This window comes from Megachile rotundata, chromosome 6, assembly GCF_050947335.1.
Source record: "Megachile rotundata isolate GNS110a chromosome 6, iyMegRotu1, whole genome shotgun sequence".
NCBI classification, from domain to species: Eukaryota; Metazoa; Arthropoda; class Insecta; order Hymenoptera; family Megachilidae; genus Megachile; species Megachile rotundata.
In genome coordinates this window covers 10,586,899-10,600,235 of record NC_134988.1, presented here as the reverse complement: position 1 = coordinate 10,600,235, position 13,337 = coordinate 10,586,899, and the positions used below count along the sequence as shown (strand labels likewise).

Sequence of the window (13,337 nt, the reverse complement as noted above, 5' to 3'; positions counted from 1 at the left end):
TTGGCAGAATGAAAATTTGAGAGATTGCAATTTTGAGAGATTGGGAATATTTCTTATCGAGAGGAATCATAAATATTTTGATGTGGATCTTCATACGAAGACATACGAAGCTCCAAGTCACTCATGTAATTTTAAATACAAGTTCCATGTAATTCATAAGCTTCTACTCGTTGAATATTTTGTTAGATACAAGAATTTTACTGCGACAAAAAATCTCGTCATAGACGAGTCACTAATAAATTATGAAATGTGTTATGAAATAATATATCATGAATGATTTAGATACTCATTGATTTGCATGAAATTTAATGACGGAGGAATAATATGAATAACATGTCCTACGTAATCTCCATTTTTCAAATAGTCCAGCTTTTAGCATATAATTCTCGAAGCATAAATCTATCAATTCTAATAAAAGATAACTTCTTTTCAAATTACCGAATTCGTAAAAATTAGGTAACAAGAAATACAAGTTTCAGGTTTTATCAAGTGGTCGAGCTAATCAACACCAAATCACCCAACAAATTAATTGAGCGAGAACACGGGTCAAACGGCTATTTTTAACTTGTAACAAAAATGTCAATTTATAAGTGATTCAAAAGTAGCCTAAACTCAAATATCACAAATTTTATCATTAAAAATCACGTTCTCGTGTCAGATTCAGAGTCCCATGAATTTTATCACCGATCTCGTAAAAAGCTTCAACTCGTAAAAGTTTGAACACTTTTCTTTCGAAAGAACGAGTCGCTGTATTCACTTTCTGTCGGCGAGCCTCAGCGTCGAATCTGCGATGTTGTCGGGATTACGATCCCCTTTATCGCGGTTATCCTCGCAATTCTCGCAAACATTGTCGTGGCAGTTCGCGTCGCGGAGACCAAGGAAGAGACTGGATCTCTGGAACGTCGAGGAGAAGGTTTCAGAGTGGGGACGACGACTATAAACTGCAGCAGGAGAGCCTGCAGTCGCAACGATGCGGACCGAACGCCTGCTGTGCTTGCGTAACCAATCGGACCTTGTGCTTGGCGGGAAGAATTATGAAGTCGACGAGAAATTGGTTTCGTTCGTGCTATGTTCATCTCTCTCTAATATATATACTCCCAAATCTACACTTCATCATTTTTCGAACTGTTCTTGTGACAGTCGGGTCATTGATAAACCAATTAATTCGGGTCAATAATTCATTCTAAGGTCTTCGAACTCTTTTGGGTTAAAACTCTTCTTTGGAGAAGGATTTCATTTTTGAAACATGGGTATATCATTTTTTATATGTTCACGGTCTCACTTGTTTATGAGATTTTGAAAAGTTCAAGTATTTTGCGCAGTGTTATGTTATTGTGGAGTCAGACAATTTTAGACTTGACAATTTATGTCTATAGTTCCAGATTTTTTAAGGTCTAAATTTAAAGAGATGACTCTTCTTGTTGTGAGTCTATCTCTTCTCTATAGTTTATATATTGGTGAATATTTGAGATATTAACAAATTTTGCAGGTTTAGAAATTTTCCAACTCTCGAACTCGTGAAGTTTTAATCTAACAAAGTGCTAAACTTTTAAAATTCCAACTTCCAAAATGCCCAATCTTCCAAAGTCCCAATCACCCAAATTCCAAATCTCTCAAATTCCCAATCTCTCAAAATTCCAATCTCCCAAAATTCCAATCTCCCCAAATCCCCAATGTCTCAAATTCCCAATCTCCCAAGTTTCCAATCTCCCAAATTCCCAAGTCTCCCAAATTCCTAACCTCTCAAATCCCCAATCTCTCAAAATTCCAATCTCCCAAATTTCCAATCTCTCAAATTCCCAATCTCTCAAACTCTCACCCTCCTAAATTCCCAATCTCTCAAAATTCTAATCTCCCAATTTCCTAACCTCTCAAAATTCCAATCTCCTAAATCCCCAATCTCCCAAATCCCCACTCTCTCAAATTCCCAATCTCTCAAATTCCCAATCTCCCAAATCCCCAATCTCCCAAATTCCCAATCTCCCAAATTTCCAATCTCCCAAATGCCCAATCTCCAAAAATTCCAACCCTCCAAAATCCCAATCTCCCAAAACCCCAACCCTCCAAATCCCCAATCTCCCAAATTCCCTATCTCCCAAATTTCCAATCTCCCAAATGCCCAATCTCCCAAATGCCCAATCTCCCAAAATTCCAACCCTCCAAAATCCCAATCTCCCAAATTCCCAATCTCACAAAGCCCCAATCTCCCAAATTCTCAATTTCCCAAAATCCCAACCTCCTAAATCCCCAATCTTCCAAATTCCCAATCTCCCCAATCTCTCCAATTCCAATCTCCCAAAATCCCAACCCTCCAAAACCCCAATCTCCCAAAGCTCCCCTATCAAACTCCCAAACCCCAAAATCCTCAACAACCAAAAAGTCCCAGACTTATCTCTCAAGATATTTGTATCCTAATTAAATTTAGATTCATAAGGATAAGATTTTTTTGCCGATCATACGTATCGATTCTTCGAAGTCTCGTTTGAATGAGCTGTCACTCCAGATTGATGTAACAACCGGTTCTTGGGTAACTTGCCTTGCGCTGCTGTCAATGAAAGAGAACGTAATGCGTTATTAGCGTCTTGGCGGACGCTTTAACAATCGGCCTTCGCCGGAACGGAAATTGCGATAACACCAATAACCGGGTAATCAAGATCACCAGAGTTTACCGTGCCGACTTACGAATCGTCTAGATGCATTCTGCACGTGCGAATGTTAAACACTCGTTTCAGAATGTGCACGTACTGCTTGCAAAAGAATATCTCGTGCAAATATTAACACATCCACGTATCTTGAGATTATGGTCTTGCAACAGCGTTGCAACTTCATTCATGTAATAAACTCGGTACTTCGCTGCAGTTCTAACAATTATGCAACTAATATTTTATTGACTAATCTTAATTTATTACGAGGAAGCTATGTTCAATGAAGTACGTGGGTTTAAAGGTGAAGAATTAACTACCACCGTGTTGTAAGATGTTCACAAGTGTCATTACGAAGAGTTTATCCACGAAAACTGACAAAAAGTCACCTGAAGAGTCACCTCACATTCCATGGGCTTCTGGAAACCGTTCAACGTCAAATCCGTTACAAACTCTAAATCACTCTAGCATCCCACTTTCTGATTTTCCACGAAATGTGCCATTGAACTCGGAAAGAAAATGCAGGGAGTAACACGGTGGACCGGTCGGAAGAAGGTGGGCATGACACCCACGTGTCACGACCACGTACAGGATATTCCGGACGAGGCGGAAAAAGGCTCCCTTGGCGACCCACGCGCGTGTAACCCGTGATACCCGGCCGGTAATGCATAGTCGTTTGCACGAGGAGAACGAGTTCCTTTCTGGGCAGTGCCGACACATGTAAACACCGGCCCGAGGAAGGATTGGTCTCCAAAGGGTGGGTACACATCATCGAGGCCATCCTTGCCTGCGTCGATCATCGGGCGACGTCCATTGTACGCAAGGACGTCGTACAATGGAGTCATAAGGAAGTTGCCACTGAGTTATGAGACATTGTCTGCCGACCTGTCTCTCCCGCATAATTGCATACCGATCGGTCGCTTCGCGGAATGCAATTTATTTCTTCGGCGACGCGACGATGGAATCCCATGTCTAGCTGCCTAATTAAAAGCGAAACGACCCACTCTCGTCATTGTTTTCGACGGTTTGACGATTTTGTGTATATGGAAGCTGCAGGTGACTCAGCGAGAGCTTTCAAGGTTGTGAGGAGAAGCGAATGGGGACTTCGTGAGTAATGGTGCTTCAAGGACTTTGCGGGGATTTGGGATGATGTGGATGTGTGGGATCTGCTTTGGTATCTTGGACTTCTGCAATTTTTGCAGGTGGAGATCTTTGTTGGGAGTTTGGGAATTTGGGACTCGAGGACGTTGAGATTTTGGAGGGTTGGAATTTTAGGACGTTGAGATTTTGGGAGGTTGAGATTTTAGGACGTTGAGATTTTGGGGGGTTGGGATTTTAGGACGTTGAGATTTTGGGGGGTTGAAATTTTAGAACGCTGAGATTTTAGAGACATTGAGACTTTAAGGCTTTAGGATTTTGGAGGGTTGGAATTTTAAGACGTTGAGATTTTGGAGACATTGAGACTTTAAGGCTTTGGGATTTTGGAGGGTTGGGATTTTAGGACGTTGAGACATTGGAGGGTTGGAATTTTAAGACGTTGAGATTTTGGAGACATTGAGACTTTAAGGCTTTGGGATTTTGGAGGGTTGGGATTTTAGGACGTTGAGATTTTAGAGACATTGAGACTTTAAGGCTTTAGGATTTTGGAGGGTTGGGATTTCAAGACGCTGAGATTTTGGAGACATTGAGACTTTAAGCCCTTGAGGACTTTGTGAATTTGATATTTTACAGATTTGATACTTTACTACTTTGGGGTTTTGAGACTTTGGGACTTAGAATCTTTGGGACACTGAAATTTTAGAGTCTTGAGACTTTGGATCTTTCTGACTATAGAATATTGAGATATTGGGGCTCTAGAACTTTAAATTATCGTGACTTTGAAATTTTATAACTTCACTCTGAGACTCCAGATTCTTCAACATTTTACTTTTAAAACTTTGAAACCTTCACCCACTAAATCTAACACTAAACTTTGACAAATTTTCAACTACAAAACTGTTCAAGTTTAACCCACTGAAGCATCACAATTTTGTACCTACCATTACCAAAAAGAATAATATACCCCACAAAAAAAATTACAAAAAATGATCCTATTTCTATTGAACAACAGAGCACCACAACATCAAAAAATGCAAAATAAAATTGAACAAAATATCCAATAAAAAAGTATTTTCAAGCGGAGTTTTCCAGTTTACACATCGGATAACCTGAGGACTTGAAAATTACATTCACAGCGTTTGCGGCGGTCGAGCGTTATCGTTCATCGTAAAGTCGAGCAGCAAGCACTTTTTCCATGAACGTTATCGTGACAACACGAGCGAGGAGAAGTTGGCGTTTACACGCGTGTACGCGTTATTATGGCTCGGATTTTAATGCCGCAACCGACATTGCTCGGCCTCGCGTATCGGCAATGAAGTACACGGTGGAACGATGGCTTGGTAAATAATAACGACCCGTTACATCATGAAATAAGCAAGCTTCAAGATCCGTGAAAAGGATCGGATGTCATGAAAAATGGACTGAAACCTGGCACCGGAGAAACTTGTGTTTCTTTCACGATTTATTGAGATATTTTTTAATATCCAATCGTTCGATCAAAAAATTGAACCTTGTTGGAACTCGATTTTCACGAATTTTGCTGCTTAACAATTTTCTGTGTCACAGATAGATAATTATTGCTGTAACGTTGAAACAACAGCAGAAAGTTAAAGTGTTAAGTACATTTTCAGTACATTTTAAGTACATCTTCAGGGATTATTTATCACAGAGATTACAACTATTGAACCCAAAATTCAACTGAGGTGAAAACCTAACCTAACAGTTACCACATTTCAATTGTAGTGTGTGAGAATGAAATGATATTGCAATAGGTACTTCATTTACGAAATAAGTATACATAAATTAAGTTTAAACATTCGCCATGCTGAAATATCTGCTTTCCGTCGGATTACAATTAGTATCGCAACCAGAATACCAGCAGTATCTGGCGTCCTCCATCTGCGTAGTGTCTCAGCGAAATGGCGGGAATCGAAGGAAAGGAATGCAAACATCGGTGAACATTGTGTGTTCTTTTACGCACATCCACGTGGGTGGTAGTCTAAAGTGGGTGGCTGATCAGCCAAGTACCGAAGAGTGCTACACACTAGACGAGTAACCTTTTGCTTTACTATTCTTTCGACCTTCGTGGCGACGAGGTGAACAGCCGCGATCTTGAGCGGACACAGACCGATCGAGAATAACTCTCGAACACTTTACCCAGCCGAGAGATTATTTGTTCGAGCGAATCTTCGCTTTATCCGGTGGCTCGCGAGCCCACCGTGCCACTGAATCAACACGATAAATACTATATCTGTCTCTGTAAGGTAGATCCGAGGTCGTTCATCCTTTTCTCAGCCAACAACGCTGAATCTCACAGTCTCCGTACGTTTTAGCACTTCACTTGCGAGCTCTGTAGACATTCGATGGTAAAAATATCCTTCAAAACTCTCCAGCTTCGGAATTATGCTTCGGATGATATTTTTGCGGCTTAACGCTATTTCTGTGTTTGCTCAGATATCTTTGCCAGACAGCATCCACATTCGTAATGGCTTTGTTAAACGGAGACCACCCTGCTTGCTGATACTTATTAACTTAATCAAGATTTTGTTAGTGAAATTCAAATTTGCTCAAGTTTCGAGCTATGGCACATTCTTGGTTGAACTTCAAATCTGACTTTATTTGACAAACATGTATTTGTTAAACTGAGACCACCCTGCTTGCTGATACTTATTAACTTAATCAAGAATATTTTGTTAGTCAAAATTCAAATTTGCTCAACTTTCGAACTATGACACATTCTTGGTCGAACTTCAAATCTGACCTAATCTGACAAACATTATTTATTGTTCAATTTTATTTAGATTGTATGAGCTCTTACAATATTATAATAAATAATTCTACAGACAAAGTTTAGTGTTTACTTTTATAGGTAGTCCTATGAACCTATGTATCAGATATACAGTGATGAATAAACTTGTAAGGTTTGACATACACAACCTCTATAATAAATCACCTTATAAAAAGCTTCAAATTTTTACTAAACAATTTTACAAAAATTAAGCTACAAGAACACATTTCATGACAGCAGTCAAAGTGTCCACATCGATAAATACCTTGAACCACATCAATAAACAACCTTAAATGTCCACATTCAGAGTCCCACTTCAAATGTCATCACTCAAAGCGACCCTCTTTCCCAGTAACTCTTCAACTCTATTTTTCTAGTATGTCCAAATCAAGTTGTGAAACAGTGTCGATAGAGAAGAGTAACAATATCCGGTCTGACCTTAGAAGCCGACGACAAAGCTTGTCGTTAGATCGTCGCCGTTTAATCGTCGGTCAAAGCCCCTTCCGGCTAATTACGTCGTCGTTGCCTCGAATAAAGAATGAATGGATCCACCGTCAACTTCGTAGGCGGTCCCTTATCTCGTCGGTAGTACTACGAAGCCTTTCCATGTTTACTCTCGATAAACAGCCGTCGATCGATAACGAGTTCATGGATGTTGTCGATCGCACTTCTCGTTGACCCACATGCAAATGCATAGAAACAAACCCTGTGGTATTACATCCACTTCCGAGAAGTCTCGACGAGACAGTCCCACGAATTCGAGAACGATCGAACGTAATCGATCGGCCTCCATGACCCAGTTCGACGGTCATGAATAATAATAACGCTGGATCACCTTTGAGTTACGACTTTCTTCCAATGCGTCTTGTGATATCGAGATGGCTACTTTGATCGTTCTATTTGTTACGATTGATATGGGTAGATCGATGTTAGAAGTAGACTGATTTTTTCTGGCTGCAGGAGAGATGCTTGGGTAATATGTATGGCTTGTTTGGATAGGAAGTGTGAAGTATGTTTATGTTTAAATATAGACATCTTTAGGTTTACTTCCAAATCTTTGAACCTCCAAGTCTTTAAGTCTCTGAGTTCCTAACTCACAACCTAACTTACAAATTCGTGAACTCCCTAACTTTTCAAGTCCTCAAATCTTCACATTCCTGAATTTTTAAATTGTCAAATTTTCAAACCCTCAAATACTTGAATCTCCAAATTTCCAAACCCCTAATTCCCAACTCCTCAAATTGTCAAATCCACAAACTTCCAAATACTTAAATCCCTAAATTTCTAAACCCCTAATTCCCAACTCCTCAAATTGTCAAATCCACAAACTTCCAAATACTTGAATTCTTAAATTTCCAAACTCCTAATTTCCAACTCCTCAAATCATCAAATCCACAAACTTTCAAACACTTAAATCCCTAAATTCCCAAACCCCTAATTCGCAGCCCCTCAATCAATCAAACCGCAAACCTCCAAATACCTAAATCCCTAAATTTCCAAACCCCTAATTCCCAAATCCTCAACTCCCCAAATCTTCAAACCTCCAAATTCCTGAATCGACAAACCTCAAACCCTCAAACCCTCAAATTCTCAAATCCTCAAATCCTCAAACCCTCAAATCCTTAAATCCTTAAATCTTCAAATACCAAATCCCCAAATTCCAAATTTCTGACCTCAAAAACGTACCACAAACGAGCAACGCGATCCCTATCTCACGTCGCCATGTTCCTCTGATACGCCCACCATATCCGTCAGAATACAACTGGCCGCTATTCAAGCGAAAAAAAGAAATATTGTTCGATCGCACTCGATGTGTCGACAATCGAAGTCTCGAATGAATGAGAGATGGCCACTTCGATGAAGGGCTTCTCCCGTCTGCTTTGTCACGATCGATCAGTGAAACTCGTGAGACATGGTTAAACACGATGGTGTATACACTTCTGCTCTTTTTATGGAACGATCGAACTCGGGGCTCTGTTACGCAACCACTCGATTTAGTGGGTAAACGTTACGGCATATCGATGATATTTCCTTCTGAAGAGTCCCACTTATTCTGACTTATAATAATAAATAACGAACCTCTTCTCTTTCATTTTTTCTTACAAATTTTAATCAAATTTCTTACAAATTTTAATCGCGACATTTTAATAAAAGATTTTAATGTGACAATAAATTGACACATTGTGGTGAACTTAATATATGATTATTACAATTGCTCCAGTTTTATGTAACTGTATTATTATTCTATAACAGTGTAGTGTTCTTTAACTCCACAAATAAGAGTTAAAGAAATTTAATTAGTAGTTTCGCAGGTGTGAACGATACCTAACATCAAGCTGAAGAGACCCATAAGACGCTTGACAAGAAGAAGAGCGGAGGGATGAGAGGTGAGGCCAGCCGAGGTTGTTCGCCGATGTTATGGTCGCCATGGTTTCAAGGTCGTCGGGATTACCACGAGGACGCGTCCACTGAACCAATCAGGATGCTCCACAGTTGTGCGGTTCTTTGAAAAACTCTTGCCGCGTGTTACGTTTTTGCGACACGTTCACCAACCAGCCCCCTTACTTCGCCATTAAGAACGCGACGAACACTCAGGAAATGAGCGACGTTTCTTCGCTATCGTTACATCAGCGGATCTCTTCAGCTCGCCGAGAAACCATTAATCTTCCGAACCTTCTTGAATTATTCAACTCTGCTCCAATAGCGGATAGGTGTCCAGTTCAAATCCTCCGACTACGATTTTTGGTCTTTCTGCGTGAACTACTTACATTAGGTCTTCAAATTCATGAAGCTTCAAATTATTTACTGTCAAATTGTTAAATTGTTAAATTATCAAATTGTCAAATTAAGGTCCCTGAATTTTAGTGAAGACCCGAAAACTTCTAATTATTTAAGCTCTGAAATTATTGTCAATAAATGCTTCGAACAATAAACTATCGACCGAGATCGTTTACAGCCGAGTCGAAACGAGCCGACATTTGTTGAGGGAAAATTATATAGGTTTACATGAAAATATGGTAGTACATACTTGCGTTTCAGTTACGGATTAAACTGATCCCACACCCGTCCGCGTCAATCTTAACACCTGCCTTTCAAGGATCAAATCATGCGTTATTACCACCGTAAAATCGAATTCTATCCATAAAACCGCAGAGAAAGTCAGTATACCGATCGGTAGAAATCTGTCGTGCGTTTCACATAAAATGGACGAACAAGCATAGAACAGCGTCGTTTAACGGCGGGGAATTAACGAGCGCAATTAACATAAGAAACGAAAGCGAACGGAAACGTAGGGAATAAACGTTCGAGCGTAAGCATCTTTCACATCGTTGTCATCGCAAACGAGGCTGGTTGCGCGTCTAGCTCGTTAATTGGCAACAGAAGCGAGTACCAGGTATCCTGGCTATGAAATTTCTCGCCTCGAGTCCTGTGTGCCCGGGCACAATTAATTGTTCTTCAAAGGACAACGCTGCTGCAGTATTATTTATCGCGGACGATGAAGCGAGCGCAACTCGGCTGGAAACGAGCCGTTTCACGCTTCAGCCGCGAGATTTAAAGGGATTCGGCGGCGAGCGTGAAATAACTCGGACGCTTTACGATTCTCGGCTACCTCGTGGTAATGAAGCGTTGCGTCGGTTGTAAAATAACAACGGACGGTATTTTATAACGGGACACGCGTTATCGCCGCGAGGAATCGCCGATTTCGTTCTTCCAACCGGATTACGTCAAATACACGCCTACGTGCGTTTCTTTTTTCGCGAACTTCCATTCAAGTTCACCCGGGGACGATCATCGATCCGACGTGCGACAAGATGTCGCGGTTTCTCCGACCGAAAAATCCTCCGCTCGCTCACTTTCACTTCCGGCTGGCGTGACACGAGAGGCGACCACCGCTCGACCAAACTCCGCTGGTGTTCGCCACGAAATATACTGGGTGTTTCTGATGCTTTACACCAAAACATATGTGAACAATTATGTTGACAATGTATAGCGATATTTTCTCTTAGGAGACTTTGTTGAAGAAATCTTGTTCGAGGAACTCGATGGTGAAGTTTCGTCGTGTGTGCGCCCAGTTGGAAAGATGGCACATGAATCTGATTGGAGCTGGTCGAAATGTTCGCTATTAATCGAATCACATAACAAGAAGACATTAGTGATGAATTCTTTTTAGTCCTGAACAGTACTACATATGTCTAACAAATTAATAATTGGAAGAAATGTTCTGCCGATTTGTCAACTCACGTAAAATAAGAAAGCAATAAAATGTCTTCTCTATGAACTAAACTAGGTGCTCAATGAATCTCTTTGCCCATAAATAAGGTGTAAATTTTCACCTTACTTTTCCAAGTAGATACAGATTCGTTTCGGTCGAATCACCGGATTGGAAAGGGGCTGTATATCGATCATTCGTTCCGCTGTCAGCGAAATGTCTCAGCAAATATCGTTAAGCCGACCTGTCCCTCTCGTTAAGGCCCACTTCATCCGGTCCGCGAAACCGAAGACAAACGAGACACTGTCCGTTCGGTTGTATCGTCCGCGACGTTCCGCTTTTCCCTTGCAAGCGGTCCATTTCTCATCCCGCGTTCGACGAACGAGAGATGCTGGCCCGCGATAAATCTACCTTCGCATTAGCGACCTGATCGATCTTGGCTTCGGTAGAAACGCACCACGTCATGAAATTGCCGACACAAATGACGGCTGTAATGAGGCTAGAGATCCAGACTGTAATCTTGTAGCTTTCAAATTTGGATTCCTGAACTGGCAAGCGTTACCGCAACTGATACCGATGATGCCGAACGTCTCGTTCTTTTAAGTCATTCACCTAGTTCTTCTGCTACGTTTTTCTAATTGTAATCGGGGAGAGTAACGCTTGTTGGACCACGCTATGTACGAGTTAGAGGATAATCATCATCCATCAAGGGGGTAATGAAGCAATTACCAGATGTCACGAATAGGTGTACAGTCTGATATTTCTGCAAATGACTTCTTCTTTCATTATAAAATGCACGTTTTGAGTGCCGTGAGAGCAGGAGAAATTTCAGTAGCCTGGTATGGAACTGCAGAGGTCGGCCACCTGTAGAATACCTCTATGAAGGTTAATCTATAGGATACCTATGGAGGCTAATTTACGGGATATATGGGTTAATCTATAGGACACCAATATGGAGGTTAGTCAATGAAGTCTATGGATGTTATCTATGGAAGACGTCTATGGTTTATCTGTTGAAGACTGCGTTATCTATGAAATAGGTCTATGGATTATATCTGTGAAATACGTTTATGGATTATATCTATGGAATACGTTTATGGACTATATCTATGGAATACATTTGTGGATGTTATCTATGGAATACATTTATGACTGTTATCTATGGAATACTTCTATGGATGTTATCTCTGGAGTACATTCCATGGACATTATCAATGGGTTACAATATCATTTATCAAACTATACAACTTTATTCACCCCCGCCACATTCTGTTAATATGTAGCCTCAACATTACTGAAACCCGCTGAGAACCATATTCTAGAATCCTAATTGAAACAATCCTAATATATTATACATAATAGCTGAAAAGAGGATTAACTCTAATGTCTGCTATTTGCGATACGTTCTCCGCTAATTGAGGGATGCGTATCGAAACCCTATGCAGTCCAAAACTTTAGGATAGAATGTAATGTGTCTGGAGACTCAAATGGACGTTGGTTTCAGACAAACAACGAAAGTTAAAATTGCCTACTAGTTAGAATCAATCATAAAATTCAAACGTACATGTTAACATACGTCAGAAGTCGACATTCTAATTATTCTTGAATAAATTAAACATGAAATTCTGAAATAAGTTAAAAAGTACAAAGAATTAATCGTGGAATTAAAAGGAATTTAATCGACTGCAATAATCCTCCAGAATATCTCACAGATGTGGAGCATCTGAAGCATCTAACCTTGGCAGATCGAATGCGCCCGTAAGAAGAGGCAGAACGAACGAGACAGACAGAAGGTATCGTTTATGGCGTTTACGAGGTACCTAGGCTAATTGCGAGACCCTTCGCAAACTCGAATAGCGTGAAGAAGCCAAGATAGGTAATTAGATACATTAATCACGAGTGGCGTTGGTTGCCTCGAGCCTCGAATTCAGCTCGGAAAATCGTTCGAGTTCACCGGTTTGCGTGGCTGTTCGTTCATTGTGCGCATCTCCGCGCCTGGCGGAGGTACTCTCGCGCGATAAACCGGTAACCGCACGGCCGTTACACCGCGAACACACCACGGCCACTTTGTCGTAGCGTGTCTACACCCCTCCGGTAACCTTAAAGCTACGTTTACAAGTGTCGGCGAGCGCCAGGATTCACGCCGGCTGTCACGGTCCAATGTCTACCTGCGCCGGGAATTGATTTAACGACGCGCCGGGAAGGAAGCGTTCCGTTTTCGTTTCCGCTCGCCTTCTTCTTCGCCTCGCAAATCTCTCGACACCATGGAAATTTCATCAGGATGTAATTATAATCACAGTTATTTTACCTTAAATAGGGAAACTCATTGACAAATTTGGACGAATCGTTTTCTGTTTAAATAATTTTATATTTTAACATTAGGTAACAGAATTAATGGATTCAAGTTTTAAAGTAAAGCGTTGTAAGGAAATAATTATATAGTGAAATAATGAGCTGATGTAATGGTACAATGATCTGATCTACTGATACAGTGATCTGATACAATCTGATTCGGTCTAACATGGTGATTTGCTATGATCTGATCTGATCATCTGATACAACCGTTTGAAATATGAGTGTCAAAGGTATCTGACATTAC

General features: G+C 40.7%; 1 protein-coding gene across 11 annotated transcripts in view; it reads right to left on the bottom strand.

Annotated features, from left to right (window-relative positions):
* The window catches only part of by (focal adhesion protein tensin), a 324,342-nt gene that overhangs the window by 102,410 nt on the left and 208,595 nt on the right, over positions 1 to 13,337 (bottom strand). The window lies entirely within an intron of this gene.